Here is a 22,806-nt window from a genome sequence, read left to right as displayed (position 1 = left end):
CTTATAGTAGCTGCTCCCTTGTTCCTTCAGACCCAGGGAAGCCAAAACTTCCCTTTTAGTTGCCTTTGTCCCTGTTCTGAGTGTTTCATCTCTCCTGGCTGGTCTCCTATATGCTACCTACACTCCCCAAAATGATCTCTGATTAGATTATCTCCAGCTCTCCCTATTTCCTGTGTTTTCCTCTTCTAGGGATCTTGACAGATACACAAATCCATGTAGTACCTTGACAAGTCAGTGGGAACCCCGAAGTATTCTGGTTGGCTAATGCTGTTGAGGGTCGTGCAGACAGAGGTCACTGTGGTGTAGGAAAGGTCACAAGTGAGCAGATAGACTTGATCATGACCTGGGGGATGGCTCAAGTTGGGGTCACAGTCTCCATGGGAGGAGGGCAAGGGAGGGAATGCATTTAAGATCATTGGTGGCCATGATGAATGGTTGACCTGGGATGGACACGGAGTACTCATCACCACCAATTAGACAACCATGGCAGAAGCAGAAGATGAACATTTGTTTCAAGACAGAGTGGAAGCACTGAATGGGACTATTTATGCATTGTCTGGAATCTGGCGAAACACCACAAGGAAACAATGGTTGGTATTATTATCATCAGAATTAACAGGTAACATGTATCATTCTTCGGAGCATCTTCCTGGTGCTCTGTAAAAAAAAAAAAAAAGATAATTGCCTTTGTAAGCACCCTAAATTCTTCCATGCCCCTCCAAATCTGAAGCCTTAGATATGAAAAAACTGTAAACATGACATTAATAAACTCTTCTTCTTTTGTAAAACATTCCTCTCATGTGGAAGGATTCATTCTTGAGTGTGTAAAAGAGATAAAAGAGATCTTAACTTTCCAATTTTTTAATATCAAAATTAAAAAGAATTTTAAAATTGCATTATACAGAGAGAGAGAGAGAGAGAGAGAGAGAGAGAGTATTCCTTCCAAGATATCACAGGAGGGAACAAAAACAACATTTGGAGTTTTAGGCCTGCATATAGTTCTTGACATTGCAAGTTCACGTGATGAACTGTTGACAAACGCACTGATACAATCACCATCCACAGGCCTCTGGGCTGGAACTCCCTGTGCTGCTGGAGCCGGGACTAAGAAGGGACTCTTAGGTGGTTCGCTGAGGAAAGTGTAGGCATCAGTAGGTTCTAACTAAAGCGAACCCTGGCTCATCTAGAATGAGGACACAGAAACTGCAAAATGTTTATTCCATGTGTCAGCACTGCCCTGTGGCCCAGGAAAAATAAGGACTTTGGAATTCAGTGACTTGAGTTTTAATCTTGATTATGGTATTAATATCAGTGTGTACTTGTGCCAGTTTCTTAACTGGATGATTGATTTTTTATTGGATAATAGTGATTAAGTACCTGTCATATGGGACTCTTGGGGGGATAATGCAGAATGATGCGTGTGAAGTATCTAACACAGCACCATGGATGCAGGTGAGCCCAGTGAGTGCTCAGGTGGCATGTGCTTTGCCTTGTGAGGGGGTCGTGTGGACTAAGCTGAGACATGGCAACATTTCTGGGATACTTATGTGCACAGGCCAAAGACTCAACTTTTGTGTTTTAGAGATCTATTTATTTGAAAGAGTGGCAAGGACAGAGGTAGAGGAGGTAGAGAGAGAACCATCTTCTGGTTCACTCCCCAAATGCCCACAACAGCCAAGGCTGAAGCCAGGAGCCAGGAGCTCCATATTGGTTTCTCATGTGGGTGGCAGGGATCCAAGTACCTAGGCCATCAAATTCTGCCTCCCGGGTGCATTAACGGGAAGCTGAATCAGAAGTGGAGCTGTTTTCTGGACTCTAGACATCACAAGCACTGACTGAATCCATTGCACCCCAACGTTTACCCTCAATTTTATTTACATTTTCAGTGCAACGATTCTCCTGTTCCAAGCCACCTTGTTGGTGATTCTCTGTGGCAACAGATCCTGAAGGAGGCACTGCAGGGGAAGCTTCTCCCTGCCTGACCCAGAGCTGTGCCAGTAGTGGCAGTGCTGTTTTTTTTGTTTGTTTGTTTTTTTGTTTTGTTTTTTTTTTTTTTTTACAGGCAGAGTGGACAGTGAGAGAAAGAGACAGAGAGGAAGTTGGTTCATCCCGCAATGGCCACTGCGCCCGGTGCACCATGCCGATCCAAAGCCAGGAGCCAGGTACTTCTTCCTGGTCTCCGATGCGGGTGCAGGCGCCCAAGCACTTGGGCCATCCTCCACTACACTCCCAGGCCACAGCAGAGAGCGGGACTGGAAGAGGAGCAACTGGGACAGAATCCGGTCCCCTGACCCAGACTAGAACCCGGTGTGCCGGTGCTGCAGGCGGAGGATTAGCCTAGTGAGCCGCGGCGCCGGCCTGCAGTGCTTATTTCTGAAACACAGCACAAAGAGCATTCAACCCGAAAGCTCAGGGCAGGTAGACAGGAGTAGTGCCTTTCTCAGATCCCCCGGTTAAAGTTCCCAACAAATCTGTTCTATTCACTGGAAAGAGATTTTAAAATCCTGTTTCTGTCTTGCAGTTACATACTCTAGAAAGAAAACAACATTGCAGTTGAGTTCTGTGTCGCACGGAAGTGGACAATTTCATTCATTTAACTTCCTTCATTTTCTTCCTCCGTTTATTTCCCCCTCTCCTGGTGTCTCTTTCTGTCCCCCTTTCTGTTTTATGCCACCCCTGTGTGTGTTTTATCTTCACCTGGCTGGGCTCTCTGTAAGTAGTGTCAAGGCCACGTTAGGATATTCTTGGGGACTGCTGACAGCGGATGGAACCAATGGCTTCTGCAAAATATTTGGATGCATTTAGTTTACATTTGAATTATACAGAAACTGAGAAATTTTTATCAAATTCCTTAAGTCTTTGTTCCTAGTCCAAAAGTCACAACTCTGAAAAAGTTTCTTTCCATTCTAGCCATAGATTACAGGCAAGAGATCAGCACCAAGTTAGAAGCAAGACCACCTCCAAAGTGAGGCATGTGGTGTTTTTGCCTGGCCCTGGCAATGCAGGGCAAGAGGCCTGGTCGTCTGTTCTGGGTTGCAGGTGCCCCACAGCTGCTGCCTGGAGTCAGCCGACTTCACAGCTAGTGTCAGTGAAGGGCTCTCTATTGGGAAACCACAAAATAATGATTTCTTGTGATAATGCAGCAGAAGTGTTGACTGTGCAGACCGGCAGTCAGATCCAACCAAAGTCAGATTCCTCTCTGCCACTCAGCCTCTCCAAGGCGGTTTCCATCTTTCTACCAAGGAGCAATAATTGTCTCACTGCAGAGTTGATTGCAGAATACGTAATTTCTCACGCATGCTTGCTACCACAGCAGGTACATGATTAACTTCTAATAACTTATAAGTGTTATTATCGTCCCACTCTTCTTGAGTTTCTCAGCTGATCCACTGATTTTTGTAAGTGACTGACTTGGGGCCCCCACACCTGCCAGAGAAGGTTAGATGTGACCATTAAGTAGCAAACAAGGTACCCGTGACATCTACTCAAGTTCAATGCAATTCTATCCATCTGTGTTACAGCCCGCCAGAGGAAGTCATTCCAGTTGTAGACAGTGAACACTGCTACATAAACCAATAAAGGCCCACTCTCCATGGCAGGTGTTCATATTTAAGTTGTTTTTCAATAATCCTAAACATTTTTTCCTGTGTTGGAACAGGGCTAACTGACTCTCTCGACATATGCTGCCTCTACATAGAGTTTACCTTTCTTATTTAAATATTATGTAGTGCTTAAATTTGAGCATTTGTGGGGGTGGATAAGAGTATTCTTGCCATTTTCAGACCTGTGGCAGGCAATGCTGTTCCCTGCAGCTGAGCCTAGACTCAGCCTTGGACGACTCCTCAATGTGGTGTCTAGGCTGCCAACCTCCCATTGCTTGGTTGTGATAAGTGAGGTGAAATAAGTCTGTTACCCACACTGACTCATGGTCATGCATTACAAAAATAAAAAGCTAGGAGAAATTAAAAGACATGTGATGGGGGCTGGCACTGTGGCGCAGTGGGTTAATGTCCTGGCCTGAAGCACTGGCATCCCATATGGGCACTGGTTCAAGTCCCAGCTGCTCCACTTCCAATCCAGCTCTCTGCTATGACCCAGGAAGCAGTGGAGGATGGCCCAAGTCCTTGGGCCCCTGCACTCACGTGGGAGACCCAGAAGAATCTCTGGCTCCTGGCTTCGGATAGGCGCAGCTCTGGCCCTTGTGGTCAATTGGGGAGTGAACCAGTGGATGAAGGCCTCTCTGTCTCTCTCTCTGCCTCTCTTCTGTATGTGTAACTCTGACTTTCAAATAAAAATAAATCTTTAAAAAAAAAAGACAGGTGATGATCACTGGCAAGGAATTTTTTTGTGTATTTGTCTTGGTTTTGATCAGGAGAAGCATATAATGTTGACATTTATTCAACAAATATTTGTTGAGTTGGACCATGTACCTGCTGGGGATTCAGAGGTGAAAAACAGCAGTGAAATCCTAGCCTTCCTGGAGCATTGAATTCAGGAATTCTTACCCTGAGCTACACATTAGGCCACCTGGATGCTGGCTGCTGTAAAAAATATCAGTAGCTATTTCCCACTTCCCCCATTAAAAGCTTCTGGCTTCAAACTGGCCCAGCCCTGGCTGCGGCAACCATCTGGGGAGTAAGGCAGTGGATGGAAGATTCCCTCTGTCTCTCCCTCTCTCTCTCTGCCTCTCAAATAAAATAAACAAAAACTTAAAAAAATTCTCTCTCATATTAAAAATTTTTTATTATTGAGGAATTTTTTTGTAAATGTGTACAGTCTAAAGTCTGTGGTCATGTACAGTAATGAACTTGAGCTTCACTTTCACTCACCTTCCACCTCTCACCTAGAGTAACTTCTAGTCCTGCAAGTTGTGTTCATCCAAAGCACCCTTGGGAAGACTGTATGCTCAGTGATGACAGGGAAAAGACCATCTTAAGAACTCTGTGTCAGGAGTGGTTAGACAGAGAGGGGGCTGGATCAGAAGATGGAGAAAGTTCTACAGTAGGGCCTGTCTTTATGGACCTGATTCAATAGAACAGGTCTGCAATGAGGATCTCTATGGGTCTGTCCGCAAGGTACTCTACACAATTGTGGCTGCAAGTTGCTGTTGGACACCAAGACAGGTGGACCTAGGTTACTTGTCCAGAGGGCATGGGGCTTACTGTCATGCTTTTGTATTTACTGGAAACCCCAGGAGACCCCTCCGGGCTTCTCAGGCCAGACTGACTAATGCCTCCTCCTGCTAAGATTTCAGTTTCCTGACAAGGGAGTGAGAGGAGTGAGAGGAACAGGGAGTGAGTCAGTGCCTCCACGCTGGCAGCACTAGCACTGGTGTTAATCTGTGTTATCTTAGCTCGCACGGGGTGAGCAATCATGCCTGGCCAGACAATCTCACAGGAGGTGGAGGGGAACAGGTACAAGTTTCCAAAGGAGGCTTTTGTTACCAAAATAGGTGATTAGTTGGAGTCCATTCTATATTTGCTCCTTGTAACTGAATATTTTTTGGAAACACCAGCAAAGTGCCCAGCCTGGCCCCGGGGACTCATCCAACTTCTGAAGACTTGCACAGCAGGTCTGATGCCACAGACTTCCTCCCGACACTCCAGCAAGGCAATGTGAGACACAGAGTGACACAGCCAGGCCCTGCCTACTGCGCTGCACACACAAACATGTTTTTGAAGTCTTTGTACACTGAGAGGGAACACTCTGTTCTCTTTGGGAGGGTGCCAGAAACTTATGATGGAGTGTGGTCAATGCCAAGAACAGACACCAAGGCCTCTCTCGGAAGGAGACACTGTGTGCTGCTGAGTTGCCATTGCTTCTTCCTTTATTATAGATTCCCAGACCAAGCCTACAGACTTCTGCCTTGCACTGCTCAAGCCCTTGATTAGTTTTAAACTCATTGTCTGAGGCCACTCTTTGGACAACTGTAAGGTTGCTTTTTGAGTCAAATGCAAATATGTTCATCTACCTTCATTTGTTTTGCATCTCAGAGAACAAAAGTCAACATTTCCTACTTCAGATAGGTACAGTTTAAGTTGCTGACATCCCCCATTAACCTCTGTTCTAGTTGACTCTTATCGTAGAGGCCCTGGATGTCTCTCCATCTCTTTCCACACAGTCTTCTGAAATCTTGTGTCTCTGCCATGCCCAGGTCTAACACCAAGTATTTACTAACATTTCTTAAAATTAGTTTTCTGCATAACTTTCATGTATGCTTTGAGTATAACTCCTGGTTTCAAAGCTGTTTGAACAATTCTTCAAGTTTCCAAGACTCAGTTGCTCTTTTGGTTGATGAAATTGCCATTAAGATGCCTTCATATGGTGTTGACTACCTCAAATGTGGGCATCCATCCCTTCTTTTTTTAAAGTCCATAAAAAAAGTAACCAACCAGGTTTTATGTGACTGAAGTTTGGGAATCAATGTAATTGAGAGATGATACAAGTCATAAAAATCTTTTTGTTTAGTAGGTAAGTAAAAATAGAAAAGCCCAGAGGACAATGGTCTTTGTGAACATTAAAGATTATGCATGGACTCTGGCCTCAGAATCAGCCCTTAAGGCATTTGGATCTTGCTGAAGAGCCCATGAGAGTATTTTAGGCATGGAAAGCCAAGACACTCTGGAAAGAAAAAGACCTAAATGAAAGATCTCTGTGAGTGAGATCCCAGTGGAAAGAACGGGGCCATCAAAGAAGGAGGTACGTTTCTCTGAAGGGAGGAGAGAACTTCCACTTTGACTATGACCCTGTCGGAATAAGATCGAAGTCTGCAAACCCAAAAGGCTTCCATAGTCTTGGCAACTCATGACTAGAGCCTAGGGAGATTACTGACGCCATAAACAAGAGTGTCAAATTATTAAGTCAACAACAGGAGTCACTGTGTACTTACTTCTCTTTGGGATCTGTCCTTAATGTGTTGTCCAATGTGAAGTAATGCTATAACTAGTACTGAAACAGTATTTTACACTTTGTGTTTCTATGTGGGTGCAAACTGATGAAATCTTTACTTAATATATACTAAATCAGTCTTCTGTATATGAAGATAATTGAAAATGAATCTTGATGTGAATGGAATGGGAGAGGGAGAGGGAGATGGGAGGAGTGCAAGTGGGAGGGAAAATATGGGGGGGAAGCCATTGTAATCCATAAACTGTACTTTGGAAATTTATATTAACTAAATGAAAGTTAAAAAAAAGATTATGCATGGAAAAATTTCACTAACCACATGCAGCTGAAAAATATAGAAAGCCACGCCCAGGCAGGGCCAGCTCACTGTGCTTGGGATGTGCTAATTGTCTTCACAGGTGTGTGGATGGGTCATCCCAGGGATGGATTCCAATATGGGGAGGTAAGTGAGGTATTTCACTAAAAGGTATGTCTGAATCAGACTGAAGAATTTGTGATCATAACAGTGGACTGTGGCTATAATCAACATTAGTGTGAGGATGAAACTTTGTTTAGGGAGATGTTGATGGTGAAAAATAGATGGATTTTCACTGTTTCTTGAGCATGACCTTAGGCTATTCACTAACATTATTCATGCAATAAACATTTATTGAGCTCTGTTAAGTGCCAAGCACATGTGAGGTGGTGGAAATTCCCCTGCACTCACGGAGTAACATTGATTATTATTTGTGCTCCACTTTCCTGGAGCATAACAATACCTGTCCAGCAGAGTTGTGATTAATACAATTCTAAGTGGGACTGTCTCAGAATTGGTTGCTTAACTCCAATGTTAGAGACAAGTGTGTGATAATTAGGGAATGAATAGATGATTGGGAGACATTAAAGGGCAAACTCAATTCTGCTGCCCCGATTATTACCCTCTACTCAGTAATCTTGAGGGAACTCTTATAAATCTCCAGTCCTAGAAGGTGTACCCTTTTCCTTCTACTTTTTTGTGTTTTCAGTATTCCTCTACTGTAAGCCACTGGGGTATTCAAGGGAAATCTTTGCACAGATTAGCTTTGCTTGCAAGAAGTTGAACCTGGAATCTCATTTTTTTCAGTTGGATGCTTACTCACGCAATGGATTTGTTGAATGGCTCTTTTTTCCTACTTGAGCAGTGAGAAATAAATAGAGAGAATTCAGGGTAGAGGAAATGAACAGCCTGAGAAAAGGCACCCTCAATTGTCTGATAAAAAGAATATGTGTGAGTCTTTTGTAGGTCAGGTGGATGTAACAGAAGGTACTGGGCTTGAACCATTGTTGAAGAAGCCCATCCTAAGCTGTCCTCACTGAGGCACCTAGCAGAACACGTATCCAGGTTAAGCTGTCTAGGGATGGGAACCAAGGCAGATTGGACGAGGTTCACAGGAGTTGATTTCCTATGAGAAGTGACTGTACAGAAGAGGCCACCAAAGAACTTTGCAAAGAATCAGCAGATATCTCCCCAGAGATGCGTCATTTGGATGCCTGTTTGGTGCAGGGCACAGATCACAATGGTAAGTAGAACATTTTCTGTTCCCTTTTGTGAATATTCTCTTGTCCTCAACATAGAAAGGAACCGTGTAGATGTGGGTGTCAGGTAGTGAAGGGGAATAGTCAAGAGAACCCCCCAAGTGGACACTTGAATTGGATGAGAAACTGGAGTGGATGGTGCACAAATAACTCTTTTACCACCTGAAGATGTGGGAAAGTTGGTATCTGCTGGAGACACCCCAACATCTTGGGAAGGGGAAATTTGATAAAATGTGAGAAAGTTAGGATAGGAGAACAATAGAACCCTATCTGGTTTGGACCTTGCTGAGTTCACAGCATTCAGCGAACTGTTGACACATGTTAAGGTGCTTCACAAACGGGCTCCACAAAGGATAGATATTATTACAGCCCCTGAAGAGGTTCAGTGCTCAGAAACTGTCTGCACACACTTCGCGGTTGAAGAGCAAATCAGAGGCCTAATCTGCAGTGTTGGTCTGGGAGACGGCATCACATGCTCATACTTCCTTCAAGTGTGGGTTTCCTGCATACAAAGACGTTTTTCTCAGCTGTCTCACTGCATTCCTTTTGCTGCTTCGGGTGTTTGCTTTCTTGGATATGTTATGATTTCCCCCCACCATTATAGAGATCATCTAATTTCACTTCCAATCTGGTTAAGACAAAATAGTGTTTAGCTTTTTCACAAATTCTTAAAGTAACTAAAGACAAGTCATCTTGTGCAAGTGTGCAAACAAAGCAATTTCTGCGGGCTTATGGCACAGAGACCAAAAGTCCCATGCAGCGCAGAAGACAAAAGATACTGGATTTGGAGGTGGTGACCCAGAGTAACTCCCAGTCATGGGATATTCAACCCTGCTTAGCATCCATTATCTCCACCGTAAGGTAGGGTTTTCCACAAGTCCTGCACTGAGTTAGAGACTGTGGAAAGTATAAAGCACAGTGCTAGGCACACGGTCCATGCTCAAGAAACAGCTGTTGCTCCCTTTCCCAAGTCACAGGGTCGGAAGACACACCTGAGAAAAAGAAATAGGATTTTATTTGTCACAAGGAAGGCACTGGCAGAGGGGTAAGGGCAGGGGATGCAGAAATAGTAAACTGCATATCCATTTGTGCATTCAGCCAAGGCTGGTAGCTGTAGTCATCGGCACTATTGAAAAGATTCATGCAAAATCATATTGACACTACTGGAGCAAAAGGCAATACTGACATGCATACTTATTTCATAATGTGTTTGTATTAATACCTACATTTTAATTTGTAAAAAGTATTCAGAATTTAGAAAAAATTTTATATTATTGAAACTAAATATTTGATATATTTCACATGTAAAATGTATAAAAATGTAATGCTGAAATAAATTTCAGAAAATAAGCATGAAATAAATATTAACATTCTGGTGTTAGTTATCAGGAGAAAAGAAAGCAACAACAACACTATACAAAATGAGCTTAGGTTGGACATTTGGTTCAGCGTTTAAGATGTCACTTGCAGCGTTCACATCCTATACTGGAGTGCCTGAGTTGAAGTACTGACGTCTCTGTTTCTGTCTCCAGCTTCCTGCTGATGTGAACCCCGGAAGGGGACAGGTGATAGCTCAAGATTTGAGCCCTGCCATCCACGTGGAAAAGCAAGACAGAGTTCCAAGCTAGTGGATTCTGCTGGGCCAGCTCTGGCTGTTGCAGGCGTTTGGGAAGCGAACCAGCAGATGGGTGTGCTCTCGTTTTCTGTCTCCCTGCCTTTCAGGTAAAACGAAGACTCTTCCGAAAATTAAAAATCAAACTAATCATTACATAAAATGAAGACCATCAATCTTGAAGATCAAGTAAGTTATTGGATTTTTTTGGACAAAACTTGATTTGGAGAACAATGTATACTATCTTTGCTGGTGAGTCTGGTTTTCGGGAAAATTCTTCCAGCTTTAAAAAAAATGTTTTTTCCCAAAGAAACCTTTTATTTAAGGAATACAAGATTCATGCATTTCATAAGTACAATTTTAGGAATACAGTGATTCGTCCCACCATACCCGCCCTCCTACCCACACTCCCCTCCTCTACTTCCTCTCTCTCTCCCATTCCCAGTCCCATTCTCCATTAAGATCCATTTTTTATTAACTTTATACACAGAAGGCCAACTCTATACTAAGTAAAGAGTTCAACAATTTACACATGCACACACACCAAAAAATTGTTCCTCAACAGTCAAGATAAGGGCTGTTCAAAGTCATTGCATCTTGAAGTTAATTTCACTTATTTTTTAGAAACTTAATTAACTTTAAAGAAATGCCCGAGAATGATACATGTTTTGCCAATACTTAGACAACTCTTTGAGGACAGAGGTGCTGCATGGGAAGTTAGTGCACAGTGACTCCTGTCATAAATTTAACAGCACTCATGTGTGATGTCAGTGATCACCCTAGGGCCCTTGACATGAGCTGCCTAGGCTATGGAAGCCTTTTGAATCCACAAACTCTGTCAATATTTAGACAAGGCCATAAGCAAAGTGGAAGTTCTCTCCTCCCTTCAGAGAAAAGTACCTCCTTCTTTGATGACCACTTTTTTCCACCAGGGTCTCACCCACACAGGTCCTTCATGTAGGCATTTTTTGCTACAGTCTTGGCTTTCCATGCCTGAAATGCTCTTGTGGGTTTTTCAGCCAGACCAGAATGCCTTAAGGGCTGTTTCTGAGGTCAGAGTACTACTTAAAGCAATTGTCATTCTATGAGTCTGCTGTGAGGATTGCTTCCCACGTTGGCGCATTCCCTCCTTTTTAATTCTATCTGTTAGTATTACCAGACACTTAATTCTATCCATATGATCACTTTAACACTTAAGATGGTATTTTTACCCCCAGCTTAAGGGGATTTGGGCCCTATAGCAAGTTTTTAAACTGTACCCTTAGAAGTAAGTCCATAGGAATGTGTGTGGAACTATACAACTTTACAGTTACAAACTTCATATACTTTATAGTTACAACTTTAGGAACATGATGATTCTTCCCACCATGCCTGCCCTCCCACCCTTATTCCTACCCCTCTTCCTCCCTCCTAATTCCCACTGTTATTTTTTTACTGAGATCTTTTTTTGAATAACTTTATATACCTATTTAACTCTATGTTAAGCAAAGAGTTCAACAAATAGTATCAAGAAAAAACTGTTCCTCAGTCAAGACATGGGCTGTTCAAGTCATTGCTTTTCCAATGTCAATTTCACTTCTACAGATTGCCTTTTAGGTGCTTGATTAGTTATCACAGGTCTGGGAGAACATGTGGTATTTGTCTCTTTGGGACTAGTTTATATCACTATGGATGATATTTTCCAGATTTATCTATTTTGTTGCAAATGACTGGATTTCATTTTTTTACCACTGTGTAGTATTCCACAGTGCACATATCCCATAATTTCTTTATCCAATTTTCAATTGACAGGCATTTGAGTTGATCTCATGTCTTAGCTATTGTGAATTGAGCTGCAATAAATATATTTTTTAACATTTTATACTAGTCAAAGCAATGAAGAGAAAAATTGAATTAAATCTGTCTTCCTCTAAGATTTTTGTTTACAAATAACTCCATCATCTCCTTGTGACAGTAAAAAGATGAATTTAAAATAAATTTTATGTTTAATAAAGACTACAATATTTTTATTGACAGCTGTAGTTTTGATACTTAAAGCCCGGTCGTGAATTTGCTAGATGCTGCGTTCTTAACTTCTGCTATGAAACAGTCTTTGTTCAAACAAACAAGACAAATCAATCAGGCAGATAAAAGGAGTTTCCAGCACCAAACACTGATTGTTGTCCCTATCAACTGACCCCATTTGAAGGGACTTATCTCAGAGGTAATGCTGAATCTTTGTTCCCTTGTCATGGAGGCTCTGTTTCTTACACAGTCAGGGAAAGTGGGACCAGAGTGGATGCGACCTAGAAAATTCTGGGTTAGTGTTTCAGTCTTCTTCCCTTACCGGCCCAGAGCCTTGGGGAGATCTTAACAGGCCTCCCTATAAATTCTGGGTGTAACTTTCTGGTGACTTTCCAAAGTACAATAATTCAGATGGCAAATTTTTAAAACACAGAGGTAATGACATCACACTAACAATAACATTGGTGTTTTTAGTAGGTAACAATCAACAACATAGTACACTGTGGAGCTCTGCCATGTTGAAAGTTTATGTTGTAATCTTTAATTAAAATCATCTTGCTTTGAAAGTTTTTTTCCATTAAATTGTTCACGGGATTTTTTTTTAAGATTTATTTTTATTTATTTGAAAGACAGAGTGACAGAGAGAGGTAGAGACGAGGAGAGAGATAGGTCCTCCCTCCACTGTTTCACTCTCCAAATGGCTGCAATGGTTGGAGCTGAGCCGATCTGAAATCAGGAGCCAGGAGCTTCTTCCTGGTCTCCTGTGCAGGTGCAGGGGCCCAAGGACTTGGGCCATCCTCCACTGCTATTCCAGGCCATAGCAGAGAGCTGGATTGGAAGTAGAGCGGCCAGGACACAAACTGGCACCCATACGGGATGCCGGCGCTTCAGGCCAGGGCTTTAACCCGCTGTGGCACAGCACCAGCTTCCACAGAATATCTTAAAGATACAAATACATCCTAAGGTGTTCCCCCTGAAGTCATTAATAATTTGGGATTACTCTTTTATCAGGGAAGTAGTGAAGATTAGGGCAGTGGAAAGAGAACTATGTGCAATGAGCAGAATCCTTGCAATTATAGGGCAGGACTCAAGGAGGGAAGTGCAGCAGGTTGCTCCTGGAAAGGTGCAGCTGCCCCAGGAAGACAACTGGTTTAAATGAAATGCCAAGGGAAGGAAGGCAGAGGCCAAGGGCGTGGATGGACCCCTCACCTCCACAACTGCTCCCACACTGGGTACACTCTCATTCCTAAGTCACTGTGTTACTGCCACTAAAAAGGTGTATCATTCAAAAGAAGGTCTGGGGCTGGGGCTGTGGCATAGCAGGTAAAGCCACCACCTATAGTGCTGGCATCCCACATGGGTGCCAGTTTAAGACCAGGCTGCTCCACTTCCATTCCAGCTCCCTGCTATGGCCTAGGAAAGCAGTGGAAAATGGCCCAAGTCCTTGTGCCCCTGCCCCCTCATGGGAGACCCAGAAGAGACTCCTGGCTCCTGGCTTTGGATCTGTGCAGCCCTGGCCGTTGTGGCCAATTGGGGAGTGAACCAGTGGATGGAAGACCTCTCTCTCTCTCTCTCTCTCTCTCTCTCTGCCTCTCCTTCTCTCTCTGTGTAACTGTGACTTTCATATAAAAAAATAAATCTTTAAAAGAAAAAGGTCTATGCTCTTACCACCTTGAGGAAAGTGAGTAGTCAAGTTTGTGCAAAACAAGAAACATTCCAGAGAAATGAACAGTGAATGAGGTAAGTGCTGAAGTGGTCTGTGAAGTATGGATTCCTGTGCTGGGGGTGTTTTGAGACAGATCTTAAAGAGAAGTGGGATGTGGGCTGACAAAGAGGAAATATCGTCCCACATCCAGGGAATGCTCTGTGCCGTGTTATCTTAGCCTGCTTTCCTGGGAAAAGAGCCTGCGATTAATCTTATGAGCACAGGCTTTGTTGTGGAGTACCATACCAGATTAATAATGAAGAAAAACAGGAAGATTAAAAAAAAAAAGTCATGGTACTGCGTTCTGGTTGCAGGAGATGCAAAAGGTTTTACTCAGTTATGCAGAACATCTCCAGAGAGACCCTCGAGGTCACAGCTCTGAGCAACAGACCTTCGGTGAAAAACAGGGTGAACAATCTACTTCTTGGCTTCTGTCTGTCTCCTGCTTTTCACGTCTGCTCCAGCCAACAAAGTGGTGACTACTGGGATCTGACTCAGTCGCTGGAGCCATTGTGGCCGAGAAGAGAGTGACGGAGGCCTGGCCTTTTCTCCCTGGTGTTTGCAGGGAAGACAGAGACAACTAGGGGGCCAGCTGATGAGTCTGCAGGGCTTTCTGACCTTTGGAAGGGCAGGAGTCAGTCAACCATGGCTGAGTTCCCGCCATCAGGAATCAGCGCAAGCAGCAGTTTGGGTGGGCAGAGACAGGGGCAAGTGAGTTCAAGTGCCTCTGAGGAGGTTTCTGGGATAGGTCTGGTACAGGGAGTGCAGTGGGTGGTGGACAGCTGACCCTGTGCAGAGGGAATGACTTGGTGCATTATCAGGGTGATACTCTGGGCAGGGGCCAAAAGCCGGGGTTCCAGAGGCCCATTTGGGTGAGTTTAAAATCCGTGCCCATTTTCTTATGATTTACAATGACTGATCTCGTGGTTTTTGCCTACTCTGTGCTCATTTCAACCTCCTGCCTGAGCTGCAGTGACCAGAATGCAAAACGCAGCACTTTTCAGACTCTCAGGCAGTCCGAGTTCCAGATGACTCAGGTTCTGCCAAGAAGACTCATGAGAAGCCCGCATTCCGACCTGAAGGAAGTGGGAGGGAGGCAAAGAAGCAATGGTGGCAGTGGTGGTGTTTTCCTGGCAGCCACGCGTACTCCCACTCCCTACCAGCTCCCTTATGACCCGGCTGGGTTCTGTGGCTTGGGGAATTTCTGGATGCGAGCAAGCAAGCTCTTCCATCCACTGGTTTACTCCCCAGATGCCAGGGCTGGGCCAGGCTGAAGCCAGGAGCCAAGAACTCCATCCAAGTCTCCCACAGGAGCGACAACGTCCGAGACCTTGGGCCATCTTTCACTGCCTCTCCAGGTGCATTAGCAGGGAGCTTGGACCAGAAGCAGAGAAGCGGGGCTGGAATTGACGCTCTGATGTGGGATGCTGGTGTTAGAAGCAGCAGCTTAACCTGCTGAGCCACAACCCTGGCCCCAACCTAGAATGTTTCTCGTCTCATGTGATTTGCAAAGCTTTTATTACTCTGTAAAAAGTGCTTCTTTTGCTTTAAACAGCTAGAGTGAGTTGAGGAAATGACATTGACATACTTAAATCTTTTTAGAAGATTTGTTGGAGAACTCTCCAAAGGAAAGAGAGAAGATCAATATACATAGAGAGAGAGATAAAAATAGAGATATTAATTCTCACTCATAAGTGCTGTACACTTGAGCGTCCCCAGTTGTTTATTCCTGGTCATCTCTCAGGGCACAAGTTCTCAGGAATCCTGCAGGTGAAGAAGTAGAAAAGCTTAAAGGTACGCACATGCATCTGACTTTTCAGTCATCAGTATGAAGAGAACCTCGACAAAATGTGCACCATATCCAGGGCTGTAGCATGCAAAAATGAGGATGTACCTGGAGTCACCGGTTCTTACCCAAGAAAAGCCTCCGTCTCTGCACAGCTGGGAGGCTGCTAAATCAGCCCGGGTGTGTGCATTTCATTTGTCCTTCTGGTAGACCTTCAGCAATTTTTGTGTCATGTGACCTCCTCGGTCTCAACGCTGGCCCTGCTTATCAGCTGACTGAAAGGTCATTTTCAAGTAACTGCAGAGAGGGGAGTAAAAAACAATTTGTACCTAATTTCATACTTTATCTGGAAGGTGTACTGAGGCTAATCAACGTAGAAGATTAAACAATTGCTCTACCTCTAAAGGACTTATGATTAAACTTGAAGCTATCAATGTGCTCTACCAAACAATGTTTTTAAATCCATTCAAAAGATTCTGTGTCCTTAGAAGGCATTCAGGTTTACCATAGAAATTGCTTTCCAATAACGTTAAGAGGAAAAATCACAAGGAACTACTGCTTGAGTGAAACTAAAATGTTTTGAAAGATGCAAGGGTGATGTTTGCAGTCACAAATGATTCAAGATTTTTTTTTTTTTAGTTTTTTTATTGTTTTGAGTTTTAATATTCCAGGGATGACATGTCTTGTATTTTCTCACTAAAAGCAAACACGACCATTTGGAAAAATCTCAACCCAAAGGACTTCCTATTGTGCTTTCATATGGAAAGGATGAAAAAGATAAGCATGTTTTCCTAGGTCCTAGTATTTGAAATATCAGCAGCATTAGCATCACCTGAGAATTGGAGCACAATAAGTAAGCTTTCAATTTCAACAGCCCTATATTCATCTTTTAATAGAGTGCAATGACTCCATGCCGAGAGCCTGTCTGAAGAACCCTCACTTCCTCTCTTCCCATCAGCCACCTGCCCCTGGGCTCTGACTTACCCTCACCGGCAGTGATGGTGGCCACCACTCTTCTATGGACCAAGAAGAGACAGAACTTCTCTCCCCGCCTTTGTATTCATTCCCACCTCTCCAAGTCTGAATTCTGTGAGGCCCATTTCCTGGCAACGATTAAGACTAACACAACAAGTTTTTAATGAAAAGATTACTTATTTGACAGGTGGAGAATCAGAAAAAGAGGGGGGGTGGTCAGACACACACAGGCACAGAATGATTCTCAGATGCCCACATGACTGGGAGAGGGCCAGAGGCAGGAGCTGGGAACTCAGTCTGGGTCTCCCACAGGAATGGCAGGTATCCAGCTACTTGAGCTATCACCTGCTGACTCCCAGCTTATGCGTTGGAACTGGAACCCGGAATCAAACCCAGACACTCCTCTATGGCACACAGGCGCCTTAACCACTGTCCCTAAGGTAACACTTTCTCATGTCTCTGTTTTGCTTGTCATGCTTTGGTCCCAGCCTCTCCATTCATCACCCTCTGCATTATAGTCTTTGCATTATTTGTTTCTTTTTACTGTATCACTCATTTTCCTTGTTTTTCAAGCTCTTTCTTGAGTGTTTTGGGACTTGGCCCAACACACGGATAACTGAATATTCCTTTACATCTTTATGTTCACATCAACTCACTGTTCCTGAAGGCCTCCCATCATAGACATCTCACGTGGCAGGGGTGTCGATGGCCCATGTGCTTGTTTTCCAATGCCCTCTCATGACAGAGCCCACAGGATATCTGTTGATCCACCCCCCCCACCTTTTTTTTTTAAAGATTTTTTTTATTTATTTGAAAGTCAGATTTATACATGGAGAGAAGGAGAGGCAGAGAGGCAGAGAGAGAGAGAGAGAGAGAGAGAGAGAGAGAGAGGTCTTCCATCCTCTGGTTCACTCCCTAATTGGCCTCAACGGCCAGAGCTGCGCAGATCCGAAGCCAGGAGCCAGGAGCTTCTTCCGGGTCCCCCACGTGGGTGAAGGGCCCAAGGACTTGGGCCATCCTCTGCTGCTTTCCCAGACTTATTGTGATGAAAAAAATCAATTAATATAAAATTAAAACATAAATACCTGGCACATAACAAATTCTATAGATTTCTTTTTGCCTACTTACTTTTCAATTTTAAAATGTTTCAGAGGGAGACAAAAAACCTTTTCCAGGCCATAGCAGAGAGCTGGATTGGAAGTGAAGCAGCCGGGATTGAACTGGCACCCATGTGGGATGCCAGCACTGTAGGCGGTGGCTTTACGCGCTGTGCCGCAGCAACGGCCCAGATCTCCCTTTTTTGCTCTCATCTGTCCAGCTCTTAGAAGCCCCGCTTCTGCGTGTCATCCTTGACATAAATCCTGGAATCACAGTGTCCCAAACAACACTCATAATGTTCACCTCCATTCCTCAACCTTCCAAAGATTTTATCATTCCTGCCAGTCTCAGAAATGACCCTGTCATTCAGCTGGGGGCATAAGACAGAAACCTGGGACTCTCCTGATTCTTTGTTTCCTCACCAAGTGCATCCAGTCATTCACCAAACTACTTCAAAGAATTCTTGGAAGACATATTTTTTAATGACATGTAATAATGTTTATGTATTTAAAGTTAATCATCTGAGCCGGCGCCGCGGCTCACTAGGCTAATCCTCCGCCTTGCGGCGCTGGCACACAGGGTTCTAGTCCCGGTCGGGGCGCCGGATTCTGTCCCGGTTGCCCCTCTTCCAGGCCAGCCCTCTGCTGTGGCCAGGGAGTGCAGTGGAGGATGGCCCAAGTGCTTGGGCCCTGCACCCCATGGGAGACCAGGATAAGTACCTGGCTCCTGCCATCGGATCAGCGTGGTGCGCCGGCTGCAGCGGCCATTGGAGGGTAAACCAATGGCAAAGGAAGACCTTTCTCTCTCTCTCTCTCTCTCTCTCACTGTCCACTCTGCCTGTCAAAAAAATTAAAAAAAAAATAAAGTTAATCATCTGATATGTTTACATACTCATCAACTCAAAATAAGGAAATTTTTATCACCTCTCAAAACTGCTCGATTTCCTTTGCAATACTCTCCCTCCCACCATCCCATCAAGTACCACTCAATTTTCACTAAAGATTAATTTTAATTTTTATAATTTTATATACATAGTGCCATAAAGTGTATATGTATAGTTTTGTTCTAGCCTCTTTACTGAGCATAATTATTTGGGATTTATCTTTGGTGTGTGTAGCAATAATTCATTTTTCTCTATTGTTAGGAGTCCATCTCAAAGATGAATCAAAATTTGGTTATCCACTCACCAGTCAGAACACATTTATTTCAGTTGGTTCCCATTTTGGGAGATTATGAGAAAATCCTCTTTTAAGCATGCTAATAGAATCTTTACATTGATAGATTGCCTTTCCTTCTCTCAGATATCTGGAAAAGCCGGAAGATATGGTAGAAATATATTTAACTTTTTAAGAAACTAGTGAACTATTTATCCTAAGTGGTTGCTCATTTCTACTAATGATATACAGGAGTTTCAGTTACTCCACACCCTTGCCAACTCATGACATAGTCAGATGTTCACATTTTAGTTATTCTTAAATTTTTATTTGTAAGGAAGGAACGAATTTCAGGTATTTCATATACACTTTTAAGAGCATAGTGATGCTTCTCACCTTCCCCTCTCTCCCTCCCTCCTCCTTCCTTTGTTATTTTTCTTTTAAATTTTTATAATGACATACTTTCGATTTACTTTATAATCACAAGCTTCACTCTCCACCGAGTAAAGAATTCAACAAGTAGTGAGTAGAAAAACCACTGCTCGGGAGTGTAGACAAGGTAGTTCAGCTCATGCTTTGTCTCGAGTTTCCTCAGAGGCTAACGACGAGGAGCGTATTCTTGTGAGAGAGTTTGCACTCACATATTTTCATTCGTGTAGTAGCTAATGCACATTTTGGCCAGCCTTTTCTAACCACTGGATTTCATCTCTTCTCATGAATGGGCTTTGAGAGCTTTTTACATATTTTGTATTTGTCTTTTCTCAGATAGGTAAGATGCAAATGTTTCTTCTAGTCTGTGATTTGTATTTTTATTCTTGTAATAGTATTTTGAAAACAGCAGAAGTAGAGGTACAATTTATCAGTTTTAAACAAAATATTATGTTTTTGTGGTACAGGTAAGAAATAGTCATTAACCTAAGGACACAAAGATTTTTCTTCTAGAAGTTTTAGTTCATTTATTCATTTAGAGTTAATTTTTGTATATGTTGTGATTGAAGTTTATTTTGTCACATATGGATATCTGATCATACTGCTTGTTTGCTGGAAAGGCAATCTTTCCTTCACTGAATTGCTTTTGCACCTTTCTCAAAAATCAATTGTCTGTGTATGTGTGAATTTAGTTTTGAACTCTCTATTCTCACCAATTGATTTTTTAAAATCTATCTTAATGCCAAAGCCACATGGTCTTGATTACTATAGTTTTATAATAAGTCTTGAAGTTAAATGTTGTTAATCCTTCAACTGTGTCCTACTTTTTCCAATTTGTTTGGTTATTCTGGACCCCTTGTGTTTCTGTAGGAGTTGTAGAATTACCTTATCCTCAGGGCCAGAGTGTGGCACAGCAAGTTAAGCTGCTGCCCATGACACTGGCACCCACTATGGGTGCATGTCGCAGCTGCTCCACTTTGGATCCAGTTCCCTGCTAATGGCCTGGGATGGCACAAGTGGTTGGGCATCTAGCCACATGGGAGACCTGGAAGAAGCTCCTGGCTCATGACTTTGGCCTGGCCCAGCCCTGGCCATTGAAAGCCATTTGGGGAGTGAACCAGCAAATGGAAGATTGCTCTCCCTCTCTCTCTGTATTCTTTCACATAAATAAATAAATAAATAAATCATTCCTTTAAAATGACATTATCCCCTATCTCTGTCTCAGAATGGAAATAGGGGAACAGCTGTCCCTCTTCTGTCTGGACCTTCAGATTCTCTTCGGGTTCTCTATCTTTATGGTACAAACCCCAGCACAGGTGAGGTGACATCTGGCCCTCATCGCATCATTGAATCATTTTAGAATTGGAAAAGATGCGGCCCAGGGTGCAGTTATTATGGTGAATACCGATCATTTGCCCCCTGCCAGAAGTCTTGTATCTATTCTCATCATCATAGGAGTAAATATAGATTCAATAATGACACTGGACTGCCTTTTTATTGGGTTTCCTCTTGTCATTCCAAACACAACTTCCCATTCTTTTCCCAAAATTTCCCCATCTTATGATTTAACAATGGTCCTGACCATGTTTTTTTTTTTTTTTTTTTTTTTTAAGTCCCTACATTTTAGCACACAACTACACATGTGCAGAGGGGAACCCAGCCCTGGTCATTGTGGCCATTGGTGAGTGAACCAGCAGATGGAAGATCTCTCCCCTGCCCTCTCTTTTTCCTTCTCTCTCTTTAACTCTGACTTTCAAACAAATAATCTTTTTTTTAAAGATTTATTTTGCATATTTGAAATACAGAGTTACAGAGAGAGGTAGAGACAGAGAGAGAGAGAGAGAGAGAGGTCTTCCATTTGCTGATCCACTCCCCAAATGGCTGCAATGACCAGAGCTGAGCCAATCTGAAGCCAGGGGCAAGGAGCTTCTTTCGGGTCTCCCACATGGGTGCAGGGGCCCAGAGACTTGGGCCATCTTCTGCTGCTTTCTCAGACTTATTGTGATGAAAAAAATACCTGGCACATAACAAATTCTATAGATTTCTTTTTGCCTACTTACAATTCAATTTTAAAATGTTTCAGAGAGAGACAAAAAACCTTGTGAAGTCCATTTTTATTCTAATAGGTGAGATAGATATTTGTAACTGAAAAATACAGTTCCAAAATCAAATGAACCTTATTGCCCTTGGTTAAGAAATTATCTTGGGGTGGATGTGGTGCCACAGCAGGTTAAGCCCATACCCCACACATCCCTTGTAGGAGGGCAGGTTAGAGTTCCAGCTCCTCCTCTTCCAATCCAGCTTCCTGCTAATGCATGCTGGGGGGCAGCAGATGATGGCTCAAGTGCTTGGTCCCTGACACCCACAGGGGAGACCTGGAAGGATCCTGGATCCTGGCTTTAGCCTGGCCCAGCCTTGGTTATTATAGGCATTTGGGGAGTGAGCCAGTGGGTAAAATATCTTTTTCTTTCCTTCTCTCTGTCTGCCTTTCAAGGAGAGGCAAATAAATAATCTTGGAAAAAGACAAATCATTTCAAGTTCAGTGGCAAGTTTCATCCCTAAAATAAATTCTCCCAAATTAGTGAATAGTCAGTGGAAATCCTCCCTGAGCTATCAGATTCTGCAAAAATAGACTAATATCTCTCCACATAGACTGCAAGTTATGTTTTTAGTTACAAAGAAGCATTGTCACATGCTCTAAGTAAAAAAGCAAGAAAACATTCTCTTCTCTCCAACAAGCCAGGGTACTGTTTTCCAAGGCTTTTTAAAAGCCCTGTTTTTGTTATCATATGCAGGTCTGCTTTCACAGGATGAAATCTGATATTTAGAAGGGGAAAGAGGCTGCCAGGGGACCAACTGAAGCCTAATTGTTACTTTAATGGCATAAGCCTCCTTTCATCCAACCGACAGTTACCAGTTTGCTTTGAGCAAAGTGCTGTGTCAGGCTTTCTACTTGTTTGCTTAGACTGTGTAGTGAGCTGGCCTCTCCTCTGTGTCCAGGGAGCTCCAGCCTTGCACAGCTCTCAAGGGGACATCAAGAGTGAACAGATGTCGGTAGGTAACACATGGCACCACCACCCAGCCAGTGTGTGGTTGGACAGCATTACCAAAGAGGCCAAGGTCTGGGTTTGATGCCTGCCTGAACAGGCTTCAGCTGTGCTCAGCGGTTTGCAGTCACAGACCATACTTTGACCTAAAATGCAGCTCCAGATTCACCACCAGGCAACAGGGTGTATGAAAACAACCTTGCTAGGATTGTTGATATGCCCGAGTTCACACCATGCGATTCCATACTTTACTGCTATCAACTCATTTGTGTAGGACCTGAATATAAGGATCCAGGATGTAATACTTCAATAACATTAATAATAAAAGAGCTAATATAGATATATTTGTTAAATGCCAATCATTTCTATAAATGCTTTACATATACTAATTCACTTTAATTTCATAGCAACTCTACAAGAAAAGACTACACAATACTATTCCCATTTCATAGATCAGACGAACGAGGCAGAGAAAAGTCACGTGACATCCCATGGCTATTACATGGCAGAACTGGAGTGGAAACCCCAGCCCTCTT

At 43.2% G+C, this 22,806-nt stretch overlaps 1 long non-coding RNA gene across 1 annotated transcript; it reads right to left on the bottom strand.

Moving 5' to 3' along the window:
- Positions 1-585: 585 nt before the first annotated feature.
- Positions 586-15,783, bottom strand: LOC103349467 (uncharacterized). The gene is made up of 3 exons (XR_517646.4): positions 15,696-15,783; positions 15,470-15,545; positions 586-657 (listed from the first exon to the last, which is right to left on the bottom strand). It is a non-coding gene; the product is annotated as an uncharacterized lncRNA (long non-coding RNA).
- Between the last annotated feature and the right edge of the window lie 7,023 nt (positions 15,784-22,806).

The sequence above is a fragment of the Oryctolagus cuniculus genome, chromosome 16 (assembly GCF_964237555.1).
Source record: "Oryctolagus cuniculus chromosome 16, mOryCun1.1, whole genome shotgun sequence".
NCBI classification, from domain to species: domain Eukaryota; kingdom Metazoa; phylum Chordata; class Mammalia; order Lagomorpha; family Leporidae; genus Oryctolagus; species Oryctolagus cuniculus.
Note: the sequence above shows the minus strand (reverse complement) of the source record. Positions and strands in the feature narration are given on the sequence as shown.